Source organism: Triticum urartu, chromosome 6 (assembly GCF_003073215.2).
Source record: "Triticum urartu cultivar G1812 chromosome 6, Tu2.1, whole genome shotgun sequence".
In the NCBI taxonomy this organism is placed as follows: domain Eukaryota; kingdom Viridiplantae; phylum Streptophyta; class Magnoliopsida; order Poales; family Poaceae; genus Triticum; species Triticum urartu.
Genome location: NC_053027.1, coordinates 533670730 through 533683294, shown reverse-complemented (window position 1 = coordinate 533683294; position 12565 = coordinate 533670730).

The following is a 12565-nucleotide window of genomic DNA, read 5'->3' as shown; positions in this document are numbered from 1 at the left end:
ACGATTCTACTGAGGTCTCGTCTTAACCGAAAGCCATATGAACCTAAAGAGAAGAAGCCTTGTGCATGTAAGATTTTTGGAGAAGGGACACAGCCTTAAAGAACATAAAGATGAATGCCCTAATTGTGAAGGAAGTCACCCAACTGAAGAATGCCCAACTAGGCAGATCACTTGTTTCTTGTGTGAAGGGACTACCCACTACCCTGTTCAGTGTCACATTTACCCCATGGTACAAACAACCATCTAACAGAAGAAAGAAGCAATGAAAGGAGCCCTTATGGAAATTTTAGAAGAACCTGTGATGAAGGAAGAGGTGGAGGACACACCCAAAGAAGACCCAGTTAAACCCTGCACCAAGTATTGCTATTCATGTGGGGAAGAAGGACACAGCTCCCAGAATTGTTTGAATGGGGATCTAGTAGAATTCTCGATAGAGGAAGTAGAGTATGACCCACGGGAAATAGAAGCCCTGATTGGAACGGAAAAGTCCAGGAAGAGAAGTAGATTGGATTCCAGGAAGGATCTGAGTCATATCACCTGTTACAGGTGCAAGAACTTAGGTCATTACGCCTATAAATGTCAAAAGAAGAAATACGCTGATAAATGTCGAAAGAGGAAGCCAAGAGCCCAAAGGACAGACATCATCCCCAAGAAGCCTAAAGACCTATCGGACGTTATTTGTTTACGCTGCAAGGAAACGGGACACTATGCTAATAAATGTCTCGACAAGATGAACGTTGGAGCTAAGTAGTTGAGAACTTAACATTGGTAATAAGAGTAGTAGGAAGCATTCTTTTTGGGGAACATGGAGTGAGTTATGGAATGGAAGCTTGAGATATGGTAATGAATTCAAGAAATATATAAAATTCTTGTGTCATGATTTCATACGCTGAATCTTTATGAGTGTTACCCTATGAAGAAGGATTTTTGACCATTTCCGAAGATATGAGAAATATGGTCTATGGAAGAATTATGCATTTCAAGGGTGGTAGTACCCTGTGAGGACACCAAACTCCTGGAAAGGATGATGATATTCCACGAAGTGGACTTCGGACAAAATAAGGAGGAGTTTGTCTCGATATGTGGGGTATCCCCAGGAATATGAAGAGATGAAGTACTATTGGATATAAAGGAGGTGTATTGTTGGTGATAAGGAGTATTTGTAACTCCATGATGAGCCTGAGTAATCACGTCTTAGTTTGGTGCCAATAGAAGGAAGAGAGACAATACAATAGGACAAATTTTAAGTATGCTAGGAAGCTGGAAGTTGGATTAAAGATCAGTTGCCCCGAGGATGAGTTCAAGGTTTACAAGTGATGAGATGGGCCATCACCCACAGGCCCCAGGACCTACCAAGAAGCAAGCACACTCTTGCTGAAGGAAAAACCCTGGAAGAAGATATGACCTTATCGACTGATGATCTTATAGGACTAACGCAAAACCTGAGAGTTGTGAAGGAACGATAGATGTTTGTTTGGCTTGCAGAATCAATGGATTTTTCCGAACTTGGTTCGTCGACAAGAGAAATTATGCAATTCTTGTGAGGATGACCGAGTGTTAGAATGCGAGATTTGCTAAACCATATACAAGGTAATGATTTTGGTGTGGGATGGATTGATCACCATACCGACTTACTCTTATTATTCGTCTTGCTATATGGGGTGGTAAATCTGAGTGACTTACCCATAGTAGAGAGACGGTGATATTAAACCTTGTTTAAACCTTAGAATGGTATGAAAATTGTTCTCCCTTGTACAAGGCAGCTCTTGCGAATCGTAGGTCATACGGTGAGGTTCAACCCAGACCCATTTCCTACAGGAGAAACCATAAATGGTTGACCACCATGAGATACCGATAGTTGTTTAGTATTGGCGCCAGACCTGTCAGCTAAGAAGACCCAGTCTCGGAATAACCTTACCAAGATGAAAGGACAGAAGAATTGAGGAAAAGGTTATGCCGCTACCGGAAGAGCCCAGAGAAGGAATTTTCCCTAGAATTGGAGAAGACTGGCCCCGTCAAGAATAAGGATGGAGTATATGAATATTGATGGGACCATAACAATGTTTCTAAGGGTGGTAGCACCCTAGACCTCCTGAGATGGTCGATGGATTTTGATAAGACCCCCAAACCTAACCTATTTCTTTCTAGCCTCTCCGAATCTCGAGGACGAGATTCATTTCAAGGGTGGTAGGTTTGTAACATCCCAAAATTCTAAATTTTGAAATGTAATATTAAATAGATAGATTTAATTGATTGTTTGATTGTTGTGTGGTTGATTGACTAAAAATGAGTGAAATTCGAAATTTTTTGAAAGTTAAATGAGAGGGAATAAAAGGACTTTCCCAAACTTTCATTTTTGCATTTTGATCTCCGTGAATTCAAATTCTTTTCAAATACAAAACCCTAGAGAGAAGATGACATGACTTCTTCCATTTAATTAAATGAAAAGGGTTTTTGAAAATATTTGAATTCCATTTGGAAAATATTTCCAACTTAGAAACTTCAAGCAAACTCAATGATTTTCATGAGAGAAGGTGAAATGACTTCTTCAAAACATATGAAATATGAGTTGGAAGTTTCAAAGGACCAATTTGGAATTATTTGGGTTTTATTCAAATTATTTTCTCCAAAAATACAATATATGGAAATTAGGGTAACATGATTTCCTACAACAGAAAATTGGAGGGAAATAAATTTGAAATCATTTTGGTATTTTTAAAATTATTTTTATTGAATTTTATTAGAACACTAGCACTGTTTGATTTATTTAAATTTGTGTGGATTTTATTTGACATTATAAAAATGTTTAAGTCGTAGAAAATATTTTTCTGAAATTTTTGATATATTATATGCCTATATAATTTTTTATTTGGTTTTTATTATTTTTAGTTTGTCTGGTAAAATGTTTTTTTAATCTTCTCCGGACCGACCGGGCCGGCCCAGCTCGCCATGGCAACGGCCCAGCCGGCCCACGCCACTCGCCCGCTCGTCCCCGAGCTCCCGCTCCGGAGTCCGCCGCCTATATGCCTCGCCGGCGACGTCGTGTCCAGGCAGGACTCCGTCTCCGCCCCGACCCCTCGCACAAGGCACCGCCTCTCCTTCCCCGCCTTAAAAGCCGCCGACCCCCGGCCTCTCTCTCCTCGCATCGCGCCGCCATCGTCGCATCTCACGGCCACCGCTTGCCGTCGCCACCGCCCGCTGCAACCACCGCCGCCGCTTGCTTCTCGCCGCCCATGCCGCCAGAGCTCACCGCTGCCGCCTCGCCCTCCCACACCTCCGCCGCCGCCGCGTCCACCACCGCCGCCCGAGCCACCTCGCCTCGCCTCCGCCCGATCCGCCGCCCCTCGCCGGACTTCAACCGCCGCAGTAAACCGCCGCCGGCGACGAACCCTCTTGAACCGGTAAAACCGCTGGTCCGATCCGGTTACCTTTTAAAAGTTCGGTTTTTTTAAAAACCCTACATCGGTTTTATTAAGAAAACCTAGATCTGTTTTTTCTATTAGGTCTAGTTAGGTACCGAACACTCGCTAGTTTAGGATTTGTAGCGAACGGTTTTTGTTCTGTAAGGTTCTGTAGAGAACGTTCGTTCGATAGGATTTTCCTTTTTCTTTTTAATTTCAGCCCGGGCCCTATCTGTGATGATTTTATTTACAAATTAGTCCCTAATCTTCAAACGATCACTACTTTTTTCTCATTAGTTGGAATTAGACGAAACCAAAGCCCACTTCTTTGTTATGATCTCCTTGATCTAGTAATCCAACCCAAACATGTTTTTGAAATTTTGAAATTTGATTTAGACCAGATTTGAATTCAAACTTCGTTTGATCGTAACTTGAGTTTTATAATTCCGTTTGAGTTGATTCTTTTTGCAAATCGATGCTCTTGACCTAAACTTTCTGATAAGGCCACATTCACTTAATTTTGGTACTGTTAGAAATTGTTTTATGCTGCAAGAGTTAATTGGTTGTTTTCGAAGTTTTCCGAGATCTTTTCTTCATTCTTTTGCATGATTGCTTATGTGTGGTTACTATTGCTTGCTTACGATAGATTGACCGAAGTGTGACGAGTAGAACTATCAGGAGTTTTGAGTGAGAATCCTCTTCATCAACAGTACAGGAAAGTTCACACTTTGATCATACCTCTTTACTACCAAGTTTTATTGCATTAGATCAATCCTCAAACACTTGCATGGTTAGGATTTGATTAAATTGTGGGTTTGGGGAAGTAGTTGAGGTAGTACCTATGACCTATTTTATTATCAAACCATTGGGAGTTACTTCTACGTTGCTTTTTATGTTATGCTATGTTATGCTCGTAGACGTGGATTGGGTTTGAGAGTATTCATGACAGATGTGAGTTTGTTAATTAATGGTTCAACTTAAGGTGGCAACTTGAATTCTCATCTGGGTGGATTGCTTGTGGACACCTGGAGAACCCAGTGTTGTCCTAGGATATCCCGGAGGACCCGTGTGATAATCCTATGGCCCGCCACCCAGGCTCAAAGGGATCATAAGATTTTTCATGCTAGAAACTTCCGTGTGCAACCACAAGCTATTATGGGCTCTAGCATAGTTGAGTAAGTTGCGTGAAGCTCTTGAAGAGGTAGACTAGCAGATGTAGCGGGTTGTAGGTGGTATAGTCTACCTAGAGTAGAGAGTTAATGCTTCAGAAAGACTGTGTCTCGAATCTTCGACCATGGATGTATTCGGGTCTTGTGGGGAAAAGTGTGCAAACCTCTGCAGATTGTATAAAGTAATCATGGTTAGGCGTGTCCCCGGTTATGAACATCTTGAGTATCTGGTTCTTGGATTATCATGTTGATCTCATCACTTTATTTAATTAATTTGATTGGGCTAATGATTAATATTTTGGGATTGAGTTGGAGGAACCTTCTCAATATTTATCAACCAACTTTGTAGTTAAATAAAATATATTCCTTTGCAGTAGGGAAAAATTGGCTTTTCGCAAAAACATTATAACCATAGAGCTTTTCCACCAGCCAAATATGCATGTAGTGATAGTCATCATTCAGCATTGCTCTACAGTGTGAATTTGCCAGTACATTCAATGTACTGACCCTTTATGGCTGCAACGTCTCATGTTGCAGGATTCTTACGACAAGTAAGTGATACGTTAGGGTTACGATTTCTACACTCAACTTTGCCGTTGGTGTTGATGGGAATCCACGACCTTATTGTTACTTTCGCTATTTGGATTGAGGTAATAGTATTTATGTTACTTTATACATGTGATTTACCTTTGTTATAAATCCTCGAGTATTGTGTGTGTCAGCATACCGATCCAGGGATGACACTAAAGCACAGAGACTTGACCGTCTGAGGTCGGGTCACTACAGCAATTCAGTTGATAAACTGAAAGTGATAAAGAACAACTTTTACAAACTCTGCTTCTCTTGTTGTTGTAAATATGTAAAGCCAGCATTCAAGTTTTCAGCAAAGATTATGAACTAACCATATTCACAATAACATTTAGGTCTCATGTTTACTCATATCAATGGCATAATCAACTAGCGAGCAATAATAATAAATCTCGGATGACAACGCTTTCTCAAAACAATCATAATATGATATAACAAGATGGTATCTCGCTAGCCCTTTCTGAGACCGCAAAACATAAATGCAGAGCACCCCTGAAGATCAAGGGCTGACTGGAAATTGTAATTCATGGTAAAAGAGATCCAATCATACTCAATGCAAACTAACAATAATGCATGCAAATGACAGCGGTGCTCTCCAACTGGTGCTTTTTAATAAGAGGATGATGACTCACCATAAAAGTAAATAGATAGGCCCTTCGCAGAGGGAAGCAGGGATTTGTAGAGGTGCCAGAGCTCGGTTTTGAAATAGAGATGAACAATATTTTGAGTGGTATACTTTTATTGTCAACATAACAACCAAGAGATCTCGATATCTTCCATGCTACACACATTATAGGCGGTTCCCAAGCAGAATGGTAAAGTTTATACTCCCCCACCACCAACAAGCATCAATCCATGGCTTGCCCAAAACAACAGGTGCCTCCAACTAACAACAATCCTGGGGGAGTTTTGTTTGCAATTATTTTGATTTGATTTGAGCATGGGACTGGGCATCCCGGTGACCAGCCATTTTCTTTTGAGTGAGGAGCGGAGTCCACTCCTCTTGAGAATAACCCGCCTAGCATGGAAGATACAGACAACCCTAGTTGATACATGAGCTATTCGAGCATACAAAATAAAATTTCATTTCAAGGTTTAGAGTTTGGCACATACAAATTTACTTGGAAGGGAAGGTAGATACCGCATATAGGAAGGTATGATGGACTCATATGGAATAACTTTTGGGGTTTATGGAGTTGGATGCACAAGCAGTATTCCAGCTTAGTACAAGTGAAGGCTAGAAAGAGACTGGGAAGCGACCAGCTAGAGAGCGACAACAGTCATGAACATGCATTAAAATTAATCAACACTGAATGCAAGCATGAGTAGGATATAATTCACCATGAACATAAATATCGTAGAGGCTATGTTGATTTTGTTTCAACTACATGCGTGGACATGTGCCAAGTCAAGCCACTCGAATCCTTCAAAGGAGGATACCACCTATCATACCACATCACAACCATTTTAATAGCATGTTGGCACGCAAGGTAAACCATTATAAACTCCTAGCAAATTAAGCATGGCATGAGCAACTATAATCTCTAATTGTCATTGCAAACATGTTTCATTGATAATAAGCTGAATCAGGAATGATGAACTAATCATATTTACAAAAACAAGAGAGGTCAAGTTCATACCAGCTTCTCTCATCTCAATCAGTCCATCATATATCGTCATTATTGCCTTTCACTTGCACAACCGAATAGTGTGGATAATAATAATAGTGCACGTGCATTGGACTAAGCTGGAATCTACAAGCATTCAATTCAAGGGAGAAGACAAGGTAATATGGGCTCTTTGTTAGATCAACAATAATGCATAAGAGAGCCACTCAACATTCTCATCAAGGTCTTATCCTCTCGACCCCCAAATAAAATAAAAGAAACAAAAATATTTACACGGGAAAGCTCCCAACAAGCAAAAGAAGAACGAGAAATCTTTTGGGGTTTTCTTTTTAATTACTACTACTACAGGCATGGAAAGTAAACTAGCTAAAAGCTACAACTAATTTTTTTTGTTTTTCTTAAGGTTTTTCAAACACACAAGAAGAAAGCGTAAAAAGAAAATAAACTAGCATGGATATTACAATGAAAAAGTATGAGCACCGACAACTGGCATGAGTGTGTGAACATGAATGTAATGTCGGTGAGAAATACGTACTCCCCCAAGATTAGGCTTTTGGCCTAAGTTGGTCTATGCCCATGGATCGAAGCTTCCCTCTCCGGTGTACTGAGGAGGATCCTCGAGGTGCCACTGGTTAGCGATCTCCTCTCGATCCAACTGATAAACAGATTGACGGTGAGGGTCAAGTGGTGGCTCCGGCTCGGGCTCTGGAGCTGATGTCAGGCTCCGGTAGGCATGAATGGCCTCCGGCAGAACAAGGTACATGCCTGAAAATATGTTGAACAAAGAAGGAGCAGGCAAGGTAATAGTCTCAAAGTAGTCTTTATCAAATATCAGTCTATAGTTAAACAACTTCTTCTTATTCTTAACAATAAAATCATGTGCTACCATACTCTTATAATCTAGAAAAATATGGGGCAACAAATTTTCCTCTTTCTCATAATGCCTAATAGGTATGTTAAAGTGTGCAACAAGGCGCGAGGCGAAGATGCCTCCTAAGATGGGACCCTTTGTACGGTTCAGATTTAATCGTTTAGCAACAATAGCGCCTAAACTAAAAGTGGTATCACGAAACAAAACATGGTGCAAAATAACAATATCAGGGGCACTAAGATTTCCACAGTTCCCACGACCAATTAAGCATCTAATAGCAAATATTGCGAAGTAACGTAGAACAGGAAAATGTATGCTAGTGATTCTTGCATCGGAAACTTCCCTCGTGTCCCCTACAGCAATGATATCAATAAATCCCTCCACATCATTACGATGTGGTTCCTCTATCCTGCCCTCAAAGGGTATCCTAAAAACCCGGCAAAAATCATAAAGTGACATCTCCTTATGCTCATCATATAAATAAAATTCCACCGAAGGTGGCGATCTCCTAGCATGGAAATGAAAATTTTGCACAAAAATATTGGTGAGTAGGAGATACGGTTCACGCCAGTCGTGGAGGAAGTCGGTGAGGCCTGCATTCTCGGCCAAATAATAAAAATCTTCATAAATTCGGGCTTCTCTCAAGAACTCATCACAAGGCCATTCACACGGCCGAACCTCCGCAGTGAGAGGGAGATTATATTTGGGCTTCTTATTTTCTTCACTTTGCTTATCCTTCGAGCTTCGGCTTGAAGAGCCCCTCAAAAATCTCTTTATCTTATTCTGAATTTTTTTGAAATTTGCAGTAAATCAAAAATAAAGTGAACCAAACTCAACAAGATTGATAGCACCTACTCCTACAAGTGCATAGAGGCCATATTATGGATTAAAACTACTTTTGACCACATAAATTTGGCATGCAAGCTCAAGAACAGGGTCACCTAAGCAGCAAAAATTTGCAATGAATAAAGCATTAGAACAAAAACTAATTGGATCATTGGAGGAGTCACATACCGAAGAACAATCCCCAAAAGCAGTTTTGTGAATGGAGCTTTGAGCAAGGAGAACGAAAATGGCAGCAAGATGATCTAGAACTCGTGTTTGAGCTGGTGAATGATTTTTTCTGGAGGAAGAAGAAGTGTGTTGGTGCAAGAATAAGTGTTGGGGGGCCCACATGGGGTCCATGAGGCAGGGGGCGCCCAGGGGGGTAGGGCGCGCCCTCCACCCTCGTGGGCACATGGTGAGCACCCCGGTGTGTTCTCAGTGCAAAAAATTCTTAAATATTCCAGAAAAAATGATATTAAATTTTTAAGACATTTGGAGAACTTTTTTTTCGGGGTACTTTTTTATTGCAGGGATAATTCAGAAAACAGATAGAAAATACTATTTTTACTTTATTTAATCTAAATAATAGAATGTAAAAAGAGGGTACAGATAGTTGTGCTTTCTAACTTCATCCATCTCATGCTCATCAAAATGAATCCACTAACAAGGTTGATCAAGTCTTGTTAACAAACTCATTTGGAATAACATGAAACCGGAGAAATTTTTGAATAACACTAGGTTACCTCAACGGTGATATGCACATCCCCAACAATAAGAATATCATATTTCTTCTTGACAGTAGGAAGAGGAAATTCAAAACCCCCAATAATAATCGTTGAAAATTTTCCAATAGAGTTGATACTATGGACTTGAGGTTGTTTCCTTGGAAAGTGTACTGTATGCTCATTAACATTAACATGAAAAGTAACATTGCCTTTGTTGCAATCAATAACAGCCCCTACAGTATTCAGAAAGGGTCTACCAAGAATAATAGACATACTATCATCCTCGGGAATATCAAGAATAACAAAGTCCGTTAAAATAGTAACGTTTGCAACCACAATGGGCACATCCTCACAAATACCGACAGGTATAGCGGTTGATTTATCAGTCATTTGCAAACATATTTCGGTAGGTGTCAACTTATTCAATTCAGTTCTATGATATAAAGAGAGAGGCATAACACTAACACCGGCTCCAAGATCACATAAAGCAGTTTTAACAAAGTTTCTTTTAATGGAGCATGGTATAGTTGGTTCTCCTGGATCTCCAAGTTTCTTCGGTATTCCACCTTTAAAAGTGTAATTAGCAAGCATGGTGGAAATTTCAGCTTCCGGTATCTTTCTTTATTAGTAACAATATCTTTCATATACTTAGCATAAGGATTCATAATAAGCATATCAGTCAAACGCGTACGCAAAAAGATAGGTCTAATCATTTTAGCAAAGCGCTCAAAATCCTCATCATCCTTTTTCTTGGAGAGTTTAGGAGGAAAGGGCATGGGTTTCTGAACCCATGGTTCTCTTTCTTTACCATGCTTCCTAGCAACGAAGTCTCTCTTACCATAATGTTGATTCTTTGATTGTGGGTTATCAAGATCAATAGCAGGTTCAATCTCTACATCATTATCATTGCTAGGTTGACCATCAACATGAACATCATCATTAACATTATCACTAGGTTCATGTTCATTACCAGATTGTGTTTCAGCATCAGAAATAGAAATATCATTGGGACTCTCAAGTGTGTCAACAACAGGTTCACTAGAAGCATGCAAAGTCCTATCATTTTTCTTTTTCTTCTTCTTAGAAGAACTAGGTACATCAACATTAGTTCTCTGAGAATATTGCTCAATTCTCTTGGGGTGACCCTCAGGATACAATGGTTCCTGAGTCATTTTACCCCCTCTAGTCATAACTCTAACAACATTATTATTTTTCTTATTATTTAATTCACTAAGCAAATCATTCTGAGCTTTAAGTACTTGTTCTACTTGAGTGGTAACCATAGAAGCATGTTTACTAATAAGTTTAAGTTCACCTTTAACTCTAGACATATTATCACTCAAGTGTTCAAGCATATTAGCATTGAGTTTCAATTGTCTACCAACATAAGCACTGAAGTTTTCTTGTTTAACAATAAAATTATCAAACTCATCTAAGCATTGGCTAGCAGACTTATAACGAGGAATATCACCTTCATCAAATCTACAGATAGAATTTACCTCCACTACCTGTGTCGGGTTATCAAGACCGTGTATTTCTTCAATAGGTGGTAAATTCTTAACATCTTCAGCTTTAATACCTTTTTCTTTCATACATTTCTTTGTCTCTTGCATATCTTCAGGACTAAGAAATAGAATACCCCTTTTCTTCGGAGTTGGCTTAGGAGTTGGTTCAGGAAGTGTCCAATAATTTTCATTACTCAACATATTATTCAATAGCAATTCAGCTTGATCAACAGTTCTTTCCCTGAAAACACAACCAGCACAACTATCTAGGTGGTCTCTGGAAGCATCAGCTAGTCCATTATAAAATATATCAAGTATTTCATTTTTCTTGCGAGGATGATCATGCAAAGCATTAAGTAATTGGAGAAGCCTCCCCCAAGCTTGTGGGAGACTCTCTTCTTCAATTTGCACAAAATTATATATTTTCCTTAAGGCAGCTTGTTTCTTATGAGCGGGGAAATATTTAGCAGAGAAGTAATAAATCATATCCTGGGGACTACGCACACAACCATGATCAAGAGAATTAAACCATGTTTTAGCATCACCCTTTAATGAGAACAGAATCAACTTAAGGATAAAGTAATAGCGAGTTTTATCATCATTAGTGAATAGGGTGGCTATATCATTTAATTTAGTAAGATGTGCCACAACAGTTTCAGATTCATAGCCATAAAAAGGATCAGATTCAACCAAAGTAATTAACTCAGGGTCGACAGAGAAATCATAATCCTTATCGGAAATACAGATAGGTGAAGTAGCAAAAGCAGGGTCATATTTCATTCTAGCATTCAAAGACTTTTCTTTAAGCTTAGCTAATAATTTCTTAAGATCATATCTATCATTGCAAGCTTAGAAGTCTCTAGCAGTTTCTTCATCCATAACATAACCCTCAGGAATAATAGGCAATTCATATCTAGGGGGAGAATCTTCATCATCACTTTCTTCAATATTATCAGTTTCAATACTTTCATTCTCTCTAACCCTAGCAAGTTGTTCATCCAGAAATTCACCTAGTGGCACATTATTATCAATCGTAGAAGTTGTTTCATCATAAGTATCATGCAAAGCAGAAGTGGCATCATCGATAACATGCGACATATCAGAATGAATAATAGGAGTAGGTGTCGCAAGTTTACTCAAAACAGAAGGTGAATCAAGTTGCAGAGCTAGATGGCAGTTCCTTACCTCCCCTCGTAGTTGAGGGATAAATCTTGGTTCTTCCATCTTTCAAGTTCTTCATAGTGATCAACAGATATAAATCCCAAGTGACTCAAAGAATAGAGCTATGCTCCCCGGCAACGGCGCCAGAAAATAGTCTTGATAACCCACAAGTATAGGGGATCGCAACAGTTTTCGAGGGTAGAGTATTCAACCCAAATTTATTGATTCGACACAAGGGGAGCTAAAGAATATTCTCAAGTATTAGCAGCTGAGTTGTCAATTCAACCACACCTGGAAAACTTAATATCTGCAGCAAAGTATTTAGTAGCAAAGTAATATGATAGTAGCGGTAACAGTAGCAAAAGTAATAGTTTTGGTTTTATAGTGATTGTAAATGTAGCAACAGAAAAGTAAATAAGCGAAGATCAATATGTGAAAAGCTCATAGGCAATGGATCAGTGATGGATAATTATGTCGGATGTGATTCTTCATGCAATAGTTATAACCTAGGGTGACACAGAACTAGCTCCAATTCATGAATGTAATGTAGGCATGTATTCCGAATATAGTCATACGTGCTTATGGAAAAGAACTTGCATGACATCTTTTGTCCTACCCTCCCGTGGCAGCAGGGTCCTATTGGAAACTAAGGGACATTAAGGCCTCCTTTTAATAGAGTACCGAACCAAAGC